This window comes from Mus caroli, chromosome 10 (genome assembly GCF_900094665.2).
Source record: "Mus caroli chromosome 10, CAROLI_EIJ_v1.1, whole genome shotgun sequence".
Lineage (NCBI taxonomy): Eukaryota > Metazoa > Chordata > Mammalia > Rodentia > Muridae > Mus > Mus caroli.
The window spans coordinates 72,669,991-72,674,803 of record NC_034579.1 but is presented as its reverse complement, the minus strand read 5'-3'; the positions used below and the strand labels follow the sequence as shown (position 1 = coordinate 72,674,803).

Sequence of the window (4,813 nt, the reverse complement as noted above, 5' to 3'; positions counted from 1 at the left end):
TTCCTTGGTGATGAACAGCAGTATGGAAGTGTAAGCCAAATAAACCCTTTCCTCCCCAACTTGATTCTTGGTCATGATGTTTGTGCAGGAATAGAAACCTTGACTAAGACAGAGGTGGAACTATGTTTCTGTGGCTATCTTCTTTTGGGTTTATTGAAAGATTACTTTCTTTCTTTTTCTAGGACACAGTTTCCCTCCTTGCTTTGCTATTTTCCATCTATTATTCTTTGTAGGCTGGATTTGTAGAAAGATATTGTGTAAATTTGGTTTTGTTATGGAATATCTTGGTTTCTCCATGTATGGTAATTGAGAGTTTTGCTGGATATAGTAGCCTGAGCTGGCATCTGAGTTCTCTTAGGGTCTGTATGACATCTGCCCAGGATGTTCTGGATTTTATAGCTTCTAGTGAGAAGTCTGGTAATTTTGATAGGTCTGCCTTTACATGTTACTTGACCTTTTTCCCTTGCTGCTTTTAATATTCTTTCTTTGTTTAGTGCATTTGGTCCAGTCTATTAGGAGTTCTGTAGGCTTCTTGTATGTTCATAGGTGTCTCTTTCCTTAGGTTAGGAAAGTTTTCTTCTATAATTTTGTTTAATATATTTACTGGCCCTTTAAGTTGGGAATCTTTACTCTCTTCTATACCTATTATCCTTAGGTTTGGTCTTCTCATTGTGTCCTGGATTTCCTGGATGTTTTGGATTATGAGTTGTTTGCTTTTTGCCTGCACCCCCTCTGCAGAAAGGTGTATTCAAACCTGCCTTCCTTCTGTTAGTCTCTTGTGCTTATTACAGAATAATACAGAGGGTTGTTCCCCACATTATCCATGTATCACTGTATAATTCCTTGTGAAAAGGTACAATAACATGGGAACTCTAGCACCTGACCTCCCTGTGACTCCAGCACCATTAAAAATTGAATACCTGATAGTTTATTTATTCAATGTGTATTGATCAGTTGCTTATTATTTTTCAGGAATTTTCCTTGGTCACCCAAATGCCACAAATGTCCACAGAGTCTCCACTGTGATGGGAGAAAGGCCCATCTCAGGTTAATCTGGACACCTTGTTGAAGACTTGGCTCCTCCCAGGACCACCTTGTTTAGGAGCCTCCAAGAGACTCAGTCTGAGCTAAAAAGGAACACAAGGGGGTAAATTGCTAATACCTGCTCCAGCTTCTCACAGATCTGATGATTGCAAACCACCTCAGAGAACAGGTCACATGGGGAAAGAGCAGGAACAAAATAATTAGCATTCTCTTTCTTAACAAGGAGCCTGGGAATGGAGTCCCCAGGGCTCCCAACTGTAAATATCTGCTAGAGCCTTTGGCAGTCTGCTTATCTGCCCTGGCTCAGGGACATATGAGTTTCTCTCAAGGACAGCAGGTATCCCATCTTTCACAGTAAATGACCTCCTGTGCCCTTCCTGGGGACTGAGCACTGACTTCTGGTTGTTCTGGATAATGGAATAGGAAGGTTTCTGAGAACCCCTCGTTGTTGGTGCCATTCTGGTGAGTGAGAGTCAGACAGAGAATACTGATCTGGAAGAGGCTGGAGAAAGAAAACATATTTCCTTCCTGAATGGTGAATGGGAGGGGGAGACCAACTGTAGATAGGATGGGGGAAGAGGTGAGGATCAAACTCTATGTCAGGACATACGTACAATATTTAGGGTCTGCAGTTGGAGGACACTTGTGCAAATGGCAGTGTCACAGAAAAGGGTGCTCCAAACATGTCCCCAGGCCAGCTCTCTCTGCTTTCAGAAGCCCTCTAAGTGACAGGTGATGTTCCAGGAACTACTATAGGACAAACGAAAGTCACCAACTAAAGACAGTTGCAAATGTGTGACAGAGCATTGGGTTTCACCCAGCAGCCCAGAGGAATCTTATATTGCACTGCAAAAAACCTCCAACCCAAACCCAGACTCTGAAAGACAGCAGAGTAACAAGACGGCTGGACCTATCTTGGGCTTGGGGACCTAGGAATTCTGATAACCTTCCTGAACTTCCTTTCAGCATCTCTTGCACCTCCAAGGAGCTTGCTCTTGTAGCAGCTACCTTAACCTCTCCATTGCTCTCACTATACCTTGGGATGTTAGGTTTCATCTGTTCATGTTCTTCCTCCTCCTCTGTTGTTTCTTTGTTTGGGCAATTGGGTTTGGGCACTTGTTTGCTTTTCTTTCTCCTTCTGGAGGCAGGGTCTCATGTAGCCCAGGAAGGCCTTGAGCTTCTCCAGGGCCTGCAGATAGTGTACATGCTGCCACTGAACCATACTCCTAACCAAACACTTCCTTTTTCTGCCTTTAATTTTAATTTTAATTTTTAAAGTTAACTTATAATAGCTTCCTATATGGTATTTTTCCTACATATTTCATTGCAGTTAGTCGTCTTCTTCTTCTTCTTCTTCTTCTTCTTCTTCTTCTTCTTCTTCTTCTTCTTCTTCTTCCTCTTCTTCCTCTTCTTCCTCCTCTCCTCTTCCTCCTCCTCCTCCTCTTCCTCCTCATCTTCCTCCTCCCCCTCCTGTTCCCACTCCTGCTACCTCTCCCTCTCCTTCTCCACCTCCTCCTCTTCCCTCATTTCACTCCCTCTTTCCCAGGCTACTTTCCCCTCACCTTTGCTTCCCCTCCCCCTTCCACTCTGTTTTATTGTTATTCCCACCCCTCCTCCCTTAGAGCCTTTTTCCTCAGTCACAGTGGCTCCCTTCATTTACATATTTATTTATGGGGGGGGCAGTAGAGGACAACCTGTGAGAGTCAGTTCTCTCCCTCAAAGATATGAATTAAACGCAGGTCCTCAGACTTGGCACCAAACACCTTTACCCACTGAGCCTTCCTGCCTGCCCATATGGGCAGCTTTCTACTTTCCTCAACTTCCCACATTTCCTCCCATCTTGTCTTCTACCATTTACATTCTAACCCCACTTCAGCAATCCCTACATCTTTCTAAAAATAATGTTCTTTGAAGGAGGGGAAATAAAAATTATAAATGAGACAAAAAGATGCCTAACTGAGTAGAAGAGGGTACAGCAAAATGTCTATCCTCATTGGAAAGAGATGATATTAAAGTTTTGGGAGAGCATGGTAAAGGGTGTCTTGTTTTGAGGTATGGTCCTCCTTTGTAGCCCAAGTTGACCAGCAACTCATAATGCTCCTGAACTAGACTCTAGCTGTGGAATTATGAGTGTTTAGCATCACTCTGGGTTTTATATACTTACTGCAAGAGAAGTAGCGGGAATGTGACACCTAACACTCTGGGTAAATGTTTATTAAAAACCTTGAATTTGGCCACTGAGAAAAAAGAAGCAAATAACAGTCAGAATTTATTGGTAGTGTACAGCTGCAAGAAAGAATTGCTTGTTGTTTGGTTGTTTACTTGTTTGCTTTGCTTTGCTTTGTACAGAGGCAGTCTTCCTGAGACTAGCCTGGAACTCTCATGTAGCCAAGCATGATCTTGAGTTCCTTAACTTCCTGCCTCGACCTCCTGAGTTCTGTGATTACAGGATTGCACGAGCATGGGCAGTCTCTGCATGGCTCAGGACTGAATGCAGGCATACTTGCCAAGTGCTCTACCAACAAAGATAAGGTGGTTATTGGTGGTTTGGGTTAGAATCAGATGCTTGCATATTCTTGGCTTCTTTCCCAAGAGTTGATAATAAGGGTTCACACAGACTTGCAGAAGAATCAAGAAAACTATTCAGAGAGAAGACTGACAGTGAGCCACACTATTGAGAATACTGTGTCAGGGCTTCCTTCTATGGACTTCAAGGGGAGTCTGTTTAATAAGGGGAGTAGTTTGGGCAGTTCTCTATTTTGATTGACAGATCATGTTATAGAGTCACGTCTCTAGTGCACATGTCCCATCCTATACTACATTTGATTTTAATGTGTGTCCAAGTATGCATATGCATTACATGGTAAACACAGAGTCTCTTAAACTTTACTTGAGGATATGGTTTTGCCTTAATGTGAATGTGCCCAAAACCAGTTCAGTATGGATTGGCCCTTCTATTACTCAAAGCCAGAAATGGTGGGAATAACCTTAATTGTTAGCAGGAGCCTGGAAACTTACAGTATTGTCCAAAGATGGGAGGATATGTGTACTGGTGTGGGTGGGGGCTTGAGGAGATGCTGAGGTTGTTTGGTGCAGTTTGGAGAGGGATGTGTGTGCATAATGCATGCAGGGGAAGGGCTTCAGCTGTTGAGTGCATGGTTGATGGGGTACATAACCCAAAATCAGATGGAGAACCCAAGCTAAATGGTCTCCTATGCTTGCCTACCTGGTTCTGCTTTCATCAACTGAATGGCATCACTTTAATTATTCTCAAACCTGATTTTGCTGATCGTACTTGTGACTGTATTTGTACTGTTTAATTAAATATTTTTTGCAAGCAAACAGTAGTTCTCTTTCACAGTAATGAGGATGAAACCCAGAGTCAGATATAAGCTAAACAGGGGCTCCACCACTGAGCTATTCCTCCAGCCCTGAACACAATTCTTAAAATTATGCACATGATATTTTTAAATCTATGCATTCTTTAGAGTGACTAAGCTAAGTAACTAATGCACAACATCAATACTTTCTATGCATTTTTCCTTTTAAAATTTGCTTTTATTTCTTTTTTTTTAATTAGGTATTTTCCTCATTTACATTTCCAATGCTATCCCAAAAGTCCCCCACTCCCCTACCCACCCACTCCCCCTTTTTGGCCCTGGCATTCCCCTACACTGAGGCATATAAAGTTTGCAAGTCCAATGGGCCTCTCTTTCCAGTGATGGCCAACTAGGCCATCTTTTGATACATATGCAGCTAGAGTCAAGAG

At 42.6% G+C, this 4,813-nt stretch overlaps 1 protein-coding gene across 1 annotated transcript in view; it reads left to right on the top strand.

Annotated features, from left to right (window-relative positions):
* Positions 1 to 1,333: 1,333 nt before the first annotated feature.
* LOC110303839 (olfactory receptor 1I1) overlaps positions 1,334 to 4,813 on the top strand; it is a 7,576-nt gene continuing 4,096 nt past the window's right edge. Inside the window, exon 1 of the mRNA XM_021175063.1 lies at positions 1,334 to 1,506. The gene's annotated coding sequence lies outside the window, so the exon portion shown is untranslated. The remainder of the gene's footprint in view (positions 1,507 to 4,813) is intronic.